Raw genomic sequence first — 16,394 nt, forward strand, 5'->3', positions numbered from 1 at the left:
TTTCAACCAGAATGCAGTTAACACATTCATAGAGATTTGAGATATACTATATAAAGATATGGCATACATACTGTGATAATGTGGGGCTCCAGATTACCAGCCAGCCAACTTTGTAAAAACAGTCTTTTATTGTTCAAAACAGCCAAACAAAAATAGCTTTTCTTCAGCATACCAAACAAAAAGAGTCCATAACCCGGGTATACAGAAAACATATGAGGATTTACCTCCCTTCTTGACCAGGCCATTTTTTGCGATACGGCCCTGCGTTATTTTAACTGACAATTGCACAGTCAAGCAACGCTGCACGGAAATTAAATTTACATCCTTTTTTTCCCACAAATAGAGCTTTCTTTTAGGGGTATTTGATTGCCTGTGCGTTGTTTAATTTTTGCGCTATAAAAAAAAGGACTGACAATTTTGAGAAGAAAACAATATTTTTGACTTTTTGCTATTAAACAAAGAATTTAAAAAATCTAATTTCATCACAAATTTAGGCAAAAATGTATTTTGCGACATGTCTTTGTTAAAAATAAAATCCCAATATGTGTAAATTAATTGGTTTACATGAAAGTTAACGTTAAGATAACGTTTACAAATGGCGGTATAGATACTGGGATTTTTGAGGGGGAATTTTTACTAGTAATGGTGGCGATCAGCAACTTATAGCGGGCATTCTGACACTGGGGGGGGGGACTGACTTGGTGTCACTGACATCCCCAGTGACACCAACACATTGATCAGTGCTAATAAAAAGCACTGACACTGTACTAATGGCAGTGGGCAGGAGGGGGTTAACATCTCGGGCGATCAAAGGGATAACTGTGTGGCTGCGTGTTTATGCTTCACTGTGAACACACTGCTTTGCATGGCTGTGCAATGCACAGCCATGCAAAGCAGTGTGCAGGATCTGACAGGATCTGATCTCCCCCCCCCCCTCCCCCGTTGAAGATACTTGGCAATCACGGGGAGTTGGCGAGTAATCAATGGCCAGCATTTTTATTTTCATTTTGGATAGAGCAAAGGAGGGTTATAACCCCTGACATTTTTGTGTCCACCATCTGTGTCCCAGTTCAGAGATTTCCCTTCACTTAATCCTGTCCCATAGCCAAACAGGAAGTGAGATGAAATCCCTGCGAATCCCTTGGAGACCCCCAGGTCACTAGAACTTCCCCATTGGAAGACTTCCTCTCTATTACTTTTCTGGGGACAACCTAAAACTTAGAATTTTCTTTACTTTCACTTTCAATGATAATGGTAAACAGAACAAATAGGGAAGGCAAATCTCTTTAATCACAAGGGGACCGCCCGCAGTACATATACGTATATATACGTGATCCTGAATTCCGGGGTAGGGGGCACGTGCGAGGCGCGCGACCGCCCTACCCTTGGCACCGATCGCGGCCGCGGGTGTCAATCACCGGGTCCCAGCCGGTGAATGCCCGCCGGAGCCTGGCGATTGCTGGCAATCACTGACAGAGATGAAGGCTGCATTGTTTTCAATGGAGCTTTCCTCCCTGTCAGCTTTCAGCACACTGTTACTGTTCCGGGATCACTGGTCACAGCCTTCCGGGACAGTGTGTAACAGAGCAGTTCACACCCCGCCCCCTAGTAAAACACTCCCCTCACACAGTTAACCCTTTCATTGTCTCCAAAAGTTAACCACTTCCTCCCCAGTGCCATTAGCACAGTGTCGGTGTTTTTTTTTGCACTGATCACTGTATTGGTGTCACTGGGGATGTCAGTGACCCCAAGTCAGTTCCCCCCCAGTGTCAGAATGTCCGCCGCAGTCCCGCCATAAGTCTCTGATCGCTGCCATATGTCGCTGATTGCCGCCATAAGTCGCTGATCGCCACTATTATTAGTATAAAAAAAAATTCCAGTATATATACCGCCATTTCTAAACGCTATAACTTTCACATAAACCGATTAATTTACATGTATTGGGATTTTTTTTAGCAAAGACATGTCGCAGAATATATTTTGGCAGAAATTTATGATGAAATTTGATTTTTAAATTTTTTACTGGACATGTTTTATAGCAACAAGTCCAAAATATTGTTTTTTTTCTCAAAATTGTCGGTCTTTTTTTTTATATCGCATTGAATAAAAAACGCACAGGCGATCAAATACCAGCAAAAGAAAGCCCAATTCGTGGGACAAAAAGATGTATATGTAATTTTGGTGCAGCATTGCATGACCGCGCAATTGTTAGTTAAAATACCGCAGCGCTGTAACACCAGTCTAGGACATAGGGTCGTAATGTTATTCGTTTGTGAGTATGTTATCATTTTATAGAGCAATTGGGGTTGTGTAGCCATAAGGACCATTGTTTGGAAAATTTATGGTGAGAGGCGTCATTAGTAAAGGCTGATCTTCTTTCCATATCGCACTGAAAGTTCAGATCCGTTATAAGGGTAGAGAGAGAAGGGGTTTTGGAAGAATTCCAGAGTTTAGTGACATTGAGTTTGACGGCTGCTAATATATGGATGATGATAGTACGGGATGCGATGCTAAAATTGTCCTTTCCTATGTGTAGGAGAGCGAGGGCTGGGTGTGGCGCCACTTGGGCCCCAGCAATGGTAGAGATCAATTGAAACACACTGTTCCAGAACGATCTTAGGGATTTGCAGGACCAAAGAATATGAAGGGTTGAACCTGTTTCTCCACAATTTCTCCAGCAAGCGGGTGAATGTTGGGGATAAAATAATGCGAGTTTGAGAGGTGTGAGATACCATTGGTGCAAAATTTTTATGTAAGATTCCCAGTGGGAGCTACATCTGGACGCTCTGTGTGTGATAGTAAAAGTTTTTCCCCATGTGTGGGGTTGTATTGGGTGGGAGAGGATTTTTTCCCAGTTGGATAAAGAAGTGGTTTGAAGGGGAAACAATGTACTGGTTATGAGCTTGTAAAAGGTCGATATTCCTTTCTTAGGGTATTGTGGTTTGGTGAGGAAAAGATATGTAGTTGTAGGTATTTTCAAGAGAAGAGGGATATTCGTCCTTTTTAGGGAGTGAGCTATTCTTAAATAAGTAAACATTTCTTTGTTAGGAAGGTGAAATTTCTGTTGAATAGTTAGAAAGGAATCTAGTTTGTGGTTTGTATAAAGGTCTTGTATATGAGATATATTTTGCCTTTCCCATTGTAGAAGGTTCAAAGAGGGAGTGATATAATGAAGTATTGTGATTGGGGTGAGGATTGCCTTTGATTCTGAGGAGGTTCTTGATAAAAGGTCATACCAGGCTTGTATGGAAGCTTGGACGCAAGGATGTTTGTGTATAATTTTGGGTTGGGAGGATTGTGGTAAGAACAGGATATCACGTGGTGATGTCGAAAGGTGTGGGAGTGTTTCCATAGTAGTCCACGCTTTTTCGTTAGTTGGATGCCACCAAAAATAGAGTTGATCTAGAAGTACTGCGCTATAGTATGATTTTAAGTGTGGGAGACCTGCTCCTCCTCTAGAGATTGGGCGTATGAGTAAGTTCGTTGTACACCTGGGTTTCTTCGAGTTCCAGAGGAATTTGGAAATAGCTGATTGTATCTTGGAGAAGAAAATATTAGGAATGGGTATAGGGAGTGTGCGGAAGATATAAAGAATTTTAGGTAGTATGCACATTTTTAGAGTGGCTACTCTCCCTAGCTTCGATAATGTGGATGTACGTAGGGTTTTAAGTTCTTGTGGGATAGAATCAAGTAGTCGTTTATGATTTAAGGCATAGAGCTGATCTGTTGACGTGGTAAGTTTAATTCCTAGATAAGGGATGCTTTTGTGTTCCCAAGAGAAGGGAAAGCGGTGCTTAAGTATTTTCTGAAGCTTAGTAGATATGTTGAGGTTTAAGATAGATGATTTGGGCGCGTTACGTTTGTAGTATGATACTTCTGAGTATTGTAGGAGATGAGATTGGATCGTTTGTAGTGATTTGTATGGATTTGTAACCATTAATATTATGTCATCAGCAAATAAACTTATTTTGTGTTCTTTTTTGAGATGGGTGATCCCTGTGAACGTCGAGTCCTCTCTAAGTTTAGAAGCTAAAGGTTCAATAAGAAGGGTGAAAATTATGGGTGATAGGGGACAGCCTTGTCTGGTTCCATTGGAAATATGAAAGGCCTGTGAAAGCGTGCCATTGGTTAGTACTCTCGCTGATGGGTTTGAGTAGAGGGCAAGGATTGCCGATAGCATCCAATCCGAGATTCCAAACTTTTGGAGCGTAAGTGTCATAAAGTGCCATTGTATTCGGTCAAATGCTTTTTCAGCATCAAGGGATAGAAGTAAAGCGGGTTGTTTGTTATTTTCTAGTGTGTGGATAAGGGAGATGAGTCTTCTTGTTGCGTTGGGTGCTTGGCGACCTGGGACAAATCCTACCTGGTCTGGGTGGATTAGCGTCGGCAGGTAGGGAAGCAGTCTTCGGGCCACCAATTTGGCGTAGAGCTTTATATCTGTATTCAGCAGTGAGATCAGTCTATAGTTTTGAACTAGTTGGGGGTCCTTGCCGGGTTTGGGGATAGTGGTGATTATGGATTGGAGCATTTCACTGGGAAATGTACCTGCAGATGCAGCATGGTTAAAAAGGGTAGCTAGGTATGGCGTAAGGTGAGGAGCAAGTGTTTTGTAGTATTCGTTGGTAAAGCCATCATTCCCTGGGGACTTGTGTAAGGGTAGGGTTTTTATAGAGTCCTCAATTTCCCTGGGAGAGAATGGAGTAGAGATGGAGGTAAGTTGTGATGGAGTGAGCTGGGGTAAATTAGTGGAAATTAAGAATTTTTGTATGGACTCTGTTGTTGGTTGATGTGTGTCTGGATCATCTCTGATGTTGTATAAGGTTTGGTAGTAGGTTGCGAAAGCATCGGCTATGTCTTTAGGATTTGTGAGTGAGGTACGAGTATTTGGGTGTAATATAGAGGGAATTTTGGATTTGAGGCGTTTTTGTTTAATTATTTTTGTCAGGAGAGAATTTGCTTTATTTCCAAGGGAGTAAAATTGTGATTTCGATTTTTGAAGATTAAGGTCATATTTGTATAGTAAGAGGGATCGGAGCTGGTTTCTATCCGAGGCGAGGGATGCAGAAGTGGTGGTGTTGGGGTTTTGTTTGTTAAGTTGTTCGTTTAGTTTTATAGAAGCTAGGAGTTGGTCGATTTGTTTAGATCTCTGTTTGTTAATTCGAGAGTTGAGTTGTATGAGAATACCTCGCATGTATGCTTTATAGGCGGGCCAAAGTGTGGTTATAGAAATGTCAGGTGTGTTATTTAGATCAAAAAATAGGTTATGAGCATCTAATACATGTTTTAAATTTTCTGGATTCTTCAATATAGTAGAGTTCAGTCTCCATATGGGAGGAAGCGCTGAGCGGTGAGAGTCGTCCAGGAGTATGTTGATTGGAGCGTGATCTGACCATGTGATGGTGCCAATGTTGGATGACGTTACATGTTGTAAAGTCCACTTATTTGTGATAAAGAAATCAATCCTGGAGTAGGACATGTGGGCAGGGGAGTAATAGGAGTAGTCTTTTTCGGTGCTATGTTGACACCTCCAGATGTCATAAAGATCGTGGTCGAACAGGAAACGGTTGAAGTTTTGTTTTGAGGATCTGTTCTTAGAGGATGAGTCCAGGAGAGGGTTGCCGATAATATTAAAGTCTCCGCCGATGATGAGTCTGCCTTGTTTTTTGGAGGAAATGATGTTATAGAGTTTCCGATGAAACTGGGTCTGATTGTTGTTTGGACCATAAACATTCACTAGGGTGTAGAGAGTGTCATTAATTTTACAGATCAGAATATGGTAGCGACCTTGGGGGTCAGCTACTTCCGAAACATGGCTGAATTGTACTGTGTCCTTAATTGCTGTAAGAACGCCATTATGCTTCTTGGGATTGGTGGCCATATACATGGTAGAGAATCGATGCAGTTGTAGTTTGGGGGTCTTGGATGTTGCGAAGTGAGTTTCTTGTATGAAAATTATGTCCGCAAGGGATGCCCGAATTTCCTTTTGAAGCATCAATCTTTTGAAAGGGGAGTTTAGACCACGTACGTTTAGAGATGTTATGTTAATCATAGTGTATATTTTCTGTTCGGTGTGTAAGGTGGTCGAGTTGGCATTTAAAGCGTTGAACGCGTTGATCTACGTTGAGCGGATATAGTTTGAGTAGATAGATTGTCATGGTCTGGGTCATGCAAAGTTGGCTTATGCGGGGATTCAGAAGCTGTATTCTTGATGCATTCGGTAGAGGTAGTGAAACTGGTGATATGTCTATTTGACTGCTGGTGCATGAAGGGAAGGGTGCGGGTACGGTTAAAAAAGGCTTGCAAAAAATGCAAGAAACATGGGTAGCATGGTATGCTACTTCAAAACTGGGGGGTGAAAACAAGCATTGACCATCCATAGGGTCATGCCAAACAGTATTCTGTAACCAAATAATTTTCCTTAATCGGGCCGATCGCCAGATCTTGATATAATGGGACGTCGTAGAGATGAACGACGGAGGTATGTAGTTTGAGGATGGATGAGGTACTAAGGTTATGTTCAGCCTGCTTCCATTTGATGAGCTTCACAGGAAGAAGATTGTTGGGGGTCTGTGGGTATTATGTTCCACGTTTTCAATAATTCAATGCCCGCTTCTAGGTTTCTAATAGTGTAGGTTCTTCCCTGGTGTCTGACCGTTATTTTTGTGGGGAATCCCCATTGGTATGCGATACTGTGATTCCGCAGGGCTTTGGTGATGGTAACCAGTTTTTTACGGTTAAGGAGTGTAGTTTTAGAAAGGTCTGCGTATAACTTGATATTTGAGTAAGATGGTGATAATGATGGAGGGTTTCTGGCTGCTGACATTATTTTCACCTTTATATGGTAAAAGTGAATCCGCACCAGAACATCCCTAGGGATTGATGCTGACAGGAAAGACGGCTTGGGTATTCTGTGAGCGCGGTCAATTGCGATCTCTATATCTGAGAGAGACGGTATAAGAGATTTCATGTATTGTTGTATAAAGGGTAGTAGTGCCTCGTTGGTGATGTGTTCAGGAATACCTCTAAATTTGATGTTGTTGCGTCTTGAGCGGTCCTTCAGGTCCGCCAGCTTTAGGTTAATTTGTTCGATGTCTGAGGTATGGTCAGCGTGTGCATCAATCATGTCATTGTGGGCTGTAATGATTTCCCCCATCCGTGTCTCAATATGGCGCAGTCTGTGGTCTTGGTTCTGAATCACGGTAGTGATTTGGGCAAGCGATGATGTCAAATCACTATGTAGCGTCTGTCTTAGTGAGAGGAGCATATTTTTCATGCAAATCTCCAAAATAGGTTGGTCAGACACCGGGAACGACTCAATTATTGGGAGATCATTGGGATGCTGAGGGGATGGATTAGGGTTTGGCACATGGATATATTGTCAATGTCCAGCCGTGGTCTGGACGTAGCTGGGCTGCCTGATGTGGGTGTCAGGGGAGGAGAAGACTCACCAGGGTCCCCTGGGTAGAGTGGATACTGCAGCCTGGGATCTGTGTGCTGTGCTCTGTCATCCTCTCCCTGCCTGTCAGCTCTGTTCCGACAGCCGGTGCCATCTTGGATCCCTGCCTGGATTGCAGGGAAGAAAAGAGTCAGTTTCCCGGGCTGTCCCAGGGTTTTTCGTCGGCATGGCATAGGTAGGGAGGGTTGTATACCTCTGCCCTAATGTGCTGCGGGGTTGTTGTCCCTCAGAGCCGGTGTGTGCTGCGTCGGGTCTGGCTTATGGACGGAGCGGTGTTACTCCACGTCCATACAGGAGCCGGCCGCGCATGCGCCCCCCCCCACACATTTTTTTTGGCACAGATTTCTTCTCTTTTTTTCATTCAGCCCACAGGCTGCATAAAAAAAAAAAAGAACATAGCATATATACCCAACAAGGACCAGCGATGTACTGGTACATTACTGGACTTTGAATGGTTATACCAGGATGATGCCTACAGCTGTAGGCATCATCCTGGTATAATTTTTTTCAGCTGGTGATCGGCTTTCATGTAAAAGCAATGCTAGTGGCTAATTAGCTGCAGGATTGCTTTTACAAGCAGTGGGAGAAGATGCCCCACCTCCCCCGCTGCCTTCCACGGCCTTCTTGGGCAGTCTCGTGCCATCGGGGGAACCTGAGAATGCAGCCGGTGTTTCTGCCAGCTGACCATAGAGCTGATTGGAGACCAGAATGGTGCCAATCATCTCTATAGTCTAAGAAATCAGAAGCTACGAGCATTTCATCACTTCAGTTTCGCAGGATATAAACAGCGCAAATTGTAAAATTGGGAAAGCATCTGATCACACTGATCTTGGTTTGATTAGATAATGTAAGGGCAGAGGAGATATCCAGAGTCTCATAGACCCCAGATTTCTGAAAAAATAATATATGACAATGCACATTGACGTTATAGGGGATATTTGCATTCCCTGTGATAGCAATTAAAGTGATAAAAAAAAAAAATTAAAGGGACAATGTAAAAATAATAAAAAAAATCAAAATAACTTAAGAAAAAAAAAAAAGTACCCTCACCCCCCTGTGCATGCGCGCACCTGCGTTCTTGAGCCTTCACCCTGTGCTGGTATGGAAACAGCAGTTGCACCATGCATGTGAGGTATCGCCACGAACGTCAGATCAAGGGCAGTAATTCTAACACTACACCTCCTCTGTAAATCTAAAATGGTAGCTTGTAAAGGCTTTTGAAACGTTGCCTATGGTTATTAAAAACGTATTCAGTTTGTCGCCATTGCACAAGGCATACACAGTTTTAAAGCATGTCATGTTTGGTATATATTTACTTGACATACCATCATCTTTTATATCTTACCAAATAATTGGCAAATATATTGTGTTTTTGTGCATTTAAAGTAAAAAAGTGTATTTTTAAAAAAAGAATTGCGTTTGAAAAATCTCTGCGCGAGTACTATGTGACATAAAAAATTGCAGCACCCACCATTTTATTCACTAGGGTGTCTGCTTTAAAAAAATACATAATGTTTGGGGGTTTAAATTAATTTCCTAGCAAAAAGGCTTGGTCTTCAGGTGGTTAGAAGAGTGAGTGATGTGTGGCATCAACTTCTAATGCTGGGCATAAAATGCCCCCACCCCCCAAAACAACCCCTTTTTGGAAAGTAGACACCCCAAACTATTTGCTGAGAGGCATGTTAAGTCAATAGAAGAATTTATTTTTTACCACAAGTTTTTGGAAAATGACAAACAAAACATTTTTTTTTTTACACAAAATTGTCACTTAAATGATTTATTGCTCACACATGCCATGGGTATATGTGGAATTACTCCCCAAAATACATTCTGCTACTTCTTCCGAGTATGGGGGTACCACATGTGAGAGACGTTTTGGCAGTCTAGCCAAGTACAGGACCCCAAAATCCAATAAGCACCTTCAGGCTTTTAAAGGGCTTTATTTCCTCATTACACTTCCTGACTACCTATCACAGTTTCGGAGGCCCTGAAATGCCAGGATAGTACGAAACCCCCCGAATGACCCCTTTTTGGAAAGTAGACACCCCAAGGAATTTGGTAAGAAACATGGTGAGTATTTTGCAGATCTCGTTTGTTGCCACAAGTTTTGGAAAATGAAGAAAAAAAACAAAAACATATTTTTTCTTTTCATTTTTTATATTTCAAAACCTTGTGAGAAAAAATGAGATCTACAAAATACTCACCATACCTTTTTTTTAAATTCCTTGGGGTGTCTACTTTCCAAAAAGGGTCATTTGGGGGGGGGGGGGGTTGGTGCTATCCTGGTATTTCAGGGCCTTCGAAACTGTGATAGGTATGAGGAAGTGAAATGAGGAAGTTACGCACCTTCAGGCTTTCAAAGTGGTCATTGGATTTCAGGCTCCTGTATGTGGCTAGGCTCCCAAAAAGTCTCACACATGTGGTATCCCCATAATCGGTAGAAGTAGCAGAATGTATTTTATGGTGTAATTCCACATATGCCCATGGCTTGTGCGAGAAATATATCATTGAACAATTTAGACAACTTTGTGTAAAAAAAAAAAAAAAAAAAAAAAGATTTTGTCATATTCCAGAAACTTGTGGGAAAAAAATAAATCTTTCATGGACTCAATATGCCTCTCAGCAGATAGCTTAGGGTGTCTACTTTCTGAAAAGGGGACATTTGGGGGTGTTTGTACTATCCTGGTATTTTAGCACCTCAAGAAATGTGATGAGCAGTCAGAAAGTAAAAGCTATGTAAATGCCATTATCTATACCATAGTTTGTAGACGCTATAACTTTCACACAAAGCAATCAATATACACTTATTGGGATTTTTTTAACTAAAAACATGTAGTAGAATACATTTTGGCTTAAATTTATGACAAAATTTTAGTTTTTTTTTATATTTTTCATGACAGAAATGAGAAAATATTGTTTTTTTTAAAAAAAAAAGTTTTATCAAAAGCTTTTGTTTATAGCGCCAAAAATAAAAAGCGCACAGGTGATCAAATACCACGAAAAAAAAGCTCTATTTGTGTGAAAAAAAGGACATGAATTTCATTTATGTACTGTATTGCATGACCGCGCAATTGTCAGTTAAACTAGTGCAGTGCTGTATAGCAAACAAATGGCGTAAATTGCAGTATCTATCCCATAGTTTGTAAACTATATAACATTTACACAAAGCAATCAATATACACTTATTGGGATTTTTTTTACCAAAAACATGTAGCAGAATACATTGTGGTCTAAATTTATAACTAACTTTGAGTTTACTATATATTTTTTATAGCCGAAAGTAAAAAATATTGTTTTTCTTCAAAATGTTCGGTCTTTTTTTGTTCATAGCACGAAAAATAAAAAGCACACAGGTGATCAAATACAATCAAAGCTCTATTTGTGTGAAAAAAGGACGTAAATTTCGTTTGGGTACAGCATTGCATGACCGCGCAATTATCAGCTGAATTAGTGCATCGCTGAGTAGCAAAAAGAGTCCTGGTCATTAAGGGGGTAAATCTTCTAGAGGGCTGGTGGTTAATGGGGAGCATGGACAGCAATAATACCTGACAGGGGTTCTCCCTAGTCTCGACTCTATCCAAAACTAAAATAAAACATTTTACCTTGAGGCCTGGTTCACACCATGCCTGGAGCTGAATTACACAGGAATGCGCTGTGTATGGTGCGATTTCAGGCCCATTAATTTTGAATGGCCTAAATCGCACTGCACCACACTAAAAGTAGCACATGCACTACTTTTAAAACGTACTGCAACCGGATCATGGCAACCAAATCATGGCAAAAAGATTGAGCGTGGCCAAATTCATTGTGTTTACGACCCCCGTTTTGGGTGCTGTTAACATTTTAGTGACACCCAATGCAGATCGCAAAAGCAGTGCATTTTGCTCGCGCTTTCCTGTGCGATTCTTGTGCAGACATGGTGTCAGTTATTCTTTAACCACTTGCCCTCCTAAGGATTTACCCCCCTTCCTGACCAGGCCTCTTTTTGCTATACAGCGCTACACTATTTCAGTTGGTAATTGCGCGGTCATGCAATGCTGTACCCAAACAAAATGTACTGTATGTCCTTTTTTTCACACAAGTAGAGCTTTCTTTCGGTGGTATTTGATCACCTGTGTGCTTTTTATTTTTCACACTATAAACAAAAAAAGATGGAAAGTTTAAAAAAAAACAAACAATATTTTTTACTTTTGGCTATAAAAAATATATAGTAAACTCAAAGTTAGTCATAAACTTAGCCAAAATGTATTCTGCTACAGGTAAAAAAAAATCCCAAATGACCCCTTTTTGGAAAGTAGACACCCCAAGAAATTTAAAAGATGCATGGTAAGTATTTTGCAGATCTCATTTTTTCTCACAAGGTTTTGAAATATAAAAAAAGAAAAGAAAAATTATGTTTTTGTTTTCTTTCTTCATTTTCCACAAACTTGTGGCAACAAACGAGATCTGCAAAATACTCACCAATGCATCTTACCACATTCCTTGGGGTGTCTACTTTCCAAAAAGGGGTCAATTGGGGGGTTTTGTACTATCCTGGCATTTCAGGCCTCCGAAACTGTGATAAGTAGTCAGAAAGTGTAATTAGGAAACAAATCCCTTTAAGCCTGGGTTGCCATATGTGTGGTGCGGTATATCGCATGTGATTCGAACAAAAAATGCACCGCATTCCTGTGCAAACCACATGCGATTTGTGTGCGGTGCGATTGGAGCCATACATTTTGTATGGCTCTATTCGCACTGCACCTGCACCAAAAACATGCAGGACCCTTTTTTTGGTCCGCGCTAGAATCGGATCCAATAAATATTCACACCTATGCGATCTGATTCTGCACATTGCACAGCATTTTGCACCGCATTTTGCAGACCTCTTTCAGGCTGTTGTTAACTTAACATACACACCCGCATCGGTTCGTATGAACGGGGTGCGATTGTGATGTGGTGCGGAATTCATACTGAAAACGCGAATTCCGCACTGCATCAGTGTGAACCAGGGCTCAAAGCCTGAAGGTGCTAATTGGATTTTGGGGTCATGTACTTGGCTAAACTGCCAAAAAGTCTCTCACATGTGGTATCCCCATATTTGGGAGAAGTAGCAGAATGTATTTTGGGGAGTAATTCCACATATACCCATGGCATGTGTGAGCAATAAATTTAAGTGACAATTTTGTGTAAACAAAAAAATTATTATTTTTTATTATTTTCCAAAAACGTGGTAAAAAAATACACTAATAACAGGCATTCTTGCCTCTTTCTTTTACCACAAATAGTGGCAGTTTATCCTCTTTATTTGACCACCAAGAGCAGACATTTTTTTCCTCCCACTGACGACACATGGCGACCCATTTTTTCTCTTTTCCTGACCACAAATAATAAGCATCTTTTTCATCCCCCTGACCACAGATCATGGGTATTTGTTTCCTCTCACTGACCAGAGATTGAGGGCATTTTTTCCTTTCTCTACCCAAAGAGGAAGGGTGTTTTTCTTTTCACTGACCTGTGAAGCTGAACACTTTTTCATCCTGCCGACCACAAACCCAAAACATTTGCCCCACTGCACTCTATACAGTGAAGGAAATAAGTATTTGATCCCCTGCTGATTTTGAATGTTTGCCCACTCACAAAGAAATTATTAGTCTAAAAATCGAAAGGTAGGTGTATTGTAACACTCAGAGACAGAACAGCAACAAAAAATTCAAAAGAAATGCATGTCTAACAAATGATGCACTGATTTGTATGTTCATGAGGGAAATAAGTATTTGATCCCCTTCATAAAACATGACTTAGTACTTGGTGGCAAATCACAGAGGTCAGACGTTTTCTGTAGTTGGCCACCAGGTTTGCACACATCTCAGGAGGGATTTTGGCCCACTCCTCTTGACAGATCCTCTCCAAGTCATTAAGGTTTTGTGGCTGATGTTTGTCAACTCAAACTTTCAGCTCCCTCCACAGATTTTCAACCAGATAAAGGTCTGGAGACTGGCTAGGCCACTCCAGGACCTTAATGTGCTTCTTCTTGAGCCACTCCTTTGTTGCCTTGGCTGTGTGTGTTGGGTCATTGTCATGCTGGAACACCCATCCATGACCCATTTTTGATGCCCTGGCTGAGGGAAGAAGGTTCTCACCCAAGATTTTACAGTACATTGCCCCGTCCATCGTCCCTTTGATGAGGTGCAATTGTCCTGTCCCCTTAGCAGAAAAACACCCCCAAAGCAGAATGTTTCCACCACCATGTTTGACAGTTGGGATCGTGTTCTTGGGGTCATAGGCAACATTCCTCCTCCTCCAAACACGGCGAATTGAGTTGATGCCAAAGAGCTTGATTTTGGTCTCATCTGACCACAACACTTTCAACAAGTCCTCCTCTGCATCATTCAGATGTTCAGTGGCAAACTTCAAACGGGCCTGGACATGTGCTTTCTTGAGCAGAGGAACCTTGCGGGCACTGCAGGATTTCAATCCTTGTTGGCATAGTGTGTTACCAATTGTTTTCTTGGTGACTGTGGTCCCAGCTGCCAGAAGATCATGGACATGATTCTCACATGTAGTTCTGGGATTTTTCCTCACTGTTCTCTTGATCATTGCCACTCCACGAGGTGAGATCTTGCATGGTGCACCAGACCTAGGGAGACTGACAGTTGTTTTGTGTTTCTTCCATTTGCAAATGATTGCACCAACTGTTATCACCTTCTCACCAAGCTGCTTGGCGATAGTTTGGTAGCCCAGTCCATCCTTGTGTAGGTCTACAATCTTGTCTCTGACATCCTTGGACTGCTCTTTGGTCTTTGCCATGGTGGAGAGTTTGGAATCTGATTGTTTGATTGCTCCTGTGGACAGGTGTCTTTTATACAGGTAACAAAATGAGATTAGCAGCACTCCCTTTAAGAGACTTCTTCTAATCTCAGGTTGTTACCTGTATGAAAGACACCTGGTAGCCAGAAATCCTTCTGAATGATAGGGGATCAAATACTTATTTCCCTCATGAACATGCAAATCAATGCATAATTTGTTATACATGCATTTCTTTTGAATTTTTTGTTGCTATTCTGTCTCTCAGTGTTACAATACACCTACCATTCAATTTTTAGACTGATAAATTCTTTGTGAGTGGGCAAACATTCAAAATCAGCAGGGGATCAAATACTTATTAATTCCTCTCTTCTATATATTGTGTTGTGCATTGCACTAAAGCTGACTGCTGTACATTACATACTTCTGACACTAAAGTGTTTATTGCCACAATATTTGCTGGTTACTAAGTAGTGACTGATCACAGTTTTTTAATGAAGGTCTTTTATAAGGTAGGTTCAAACTAGTTTTAGCTCTCTGCCCATATTCTGTTTTATGTTTTAAATGATAATTTAGGTTTTATACATGTCAGTGAGACTGAACTGATAATTGAGGAGTATTTTGTGCTTTATTCTCTGCCAGGGCTTTCGTTGGGCCGCACTAGATCATACAAACTAAAAAGTTGTAACTAGCTAAACTAACTCAATAACATTTTACTAATAAAAATGACCTTCTTAGTTGTGTTTCTGTTCTTATTATGATAAATATTCCTATCATTGAAAATTACATGTTACATAAGATTTCTGATATGCTTCTTGTAGAACCTCACCCAATTTAAAGAACATCCAGACCCTAATTAAAATAGTTCTCACCTACAATTACTTGCTGAATGCACAAAAGTGTTCCTGGAAATTTTTTTTAAATGCTGACAACTATGCAATACAAGTGCCCTTTAAAATAAAGGCAACAAAACCAATCAAATGACACATCTGGTGGCATGCAAATTCCAGCATGAAATTTACAGTCAAATTTAATGTCAAGGTGATTTCTGCAATATCTCAGTCATTACAATGAAGTATAAAATTGTAGTTATCCACTTGCTTTCTGTGGCATTTTTTTTTAAATATATCACGCACATGTTAAAGCAGCATTTTTTGCAAGAACATTAGTTAGAACTTCCAAACATATATTTTCTGAAAGCAGAAGCCATTGGGAATAAAATGGTTGCATTTTTTATGTTCAGAAAAAAATACTCAAATGAACCTCAGTGCACACAAGCAGAACATAATACCCTTTTTTTGGTGAACTATAGAAAATGGAGTTGCATCGAGTAAACAGATAACAAACCTGTCAAGACTCAAAATTGGGAGTGCCAGTGTACTGCAGTGCCTAAAAGGTTTCTCATTTCAGTAAAAGTAGTCAGGTGGTTGTAGAGTCACCCAGATCACTTTATTTGCTGACAGGATGTATATATAAGTGCGGCGGTCAGCCAGTGGTAAAGTAGTAGTTAAAGTTATTTGGACAGAGCTTTTAAGGAACAGTTACAACCCCTGTCAGTTTTTTTTTTTTTTGCCAACTGTGTACCTGATAGGTAGTGTGCTGGCAGGTGCAATTAGCTTGCTTGCCACTAGGTGGCACTGTTCCTAACATAGTATAGTAAAGGGAAAGTGGTAAATGGCTGTTGGGCCCCCTTTAGAGAAAACCTTCTTCTAGTGATGTTATAGGTGGAGTTATTGCCCATATAAATCCCAGTGGGGGGCAGTCGAAGATGGGGCATGGGAGACAAACACCCCAGAGCTACTAGGATATAATTGGCTGCTAACCTAAAGGGACATCTACAGGGCTGTAGTCTCAGGTGAGGTGGTACAGTACTCAGTAAGAACAGCTGTAGGCACCCTGTCTCCCCTGACCTTCTCCTGCACGGCCTAAGTGGGGTGCAAGAGGCCTTGTAGGCCAGGCAACAGTCAGAGTGAGTACTTGTGAAACCTGGAAACAAGTGGGCCATCTGGTAGCATGCCTGCCTGGGCAGAGCTATAGAAAGGGACATTGGGAGAGATTGGCATACTAATGAGGGCACCTTGATTCTACTTGGTGATGTAAGTTGCATGCTGTGAGCTGTATACAGGGAAACAGGACCCATCTCTGTTGTGTT

This window comes from Staurois parvus, unplaced genomic scaffold (genome assembly GCF_062004578.1).
Source record: "Staurois parvus isolate SC_StPar_1 unplaced genomic scaffold, SC_StPar_1.0 ptg000445l, whole genome shotgun sequence".
In the NCBI taxonomy this organism is placed as follows: Eukaryota; Metazoa; Chordata; class Amphibia; order Anura; family Ranidae; genus Staurois; species Staurois parvus.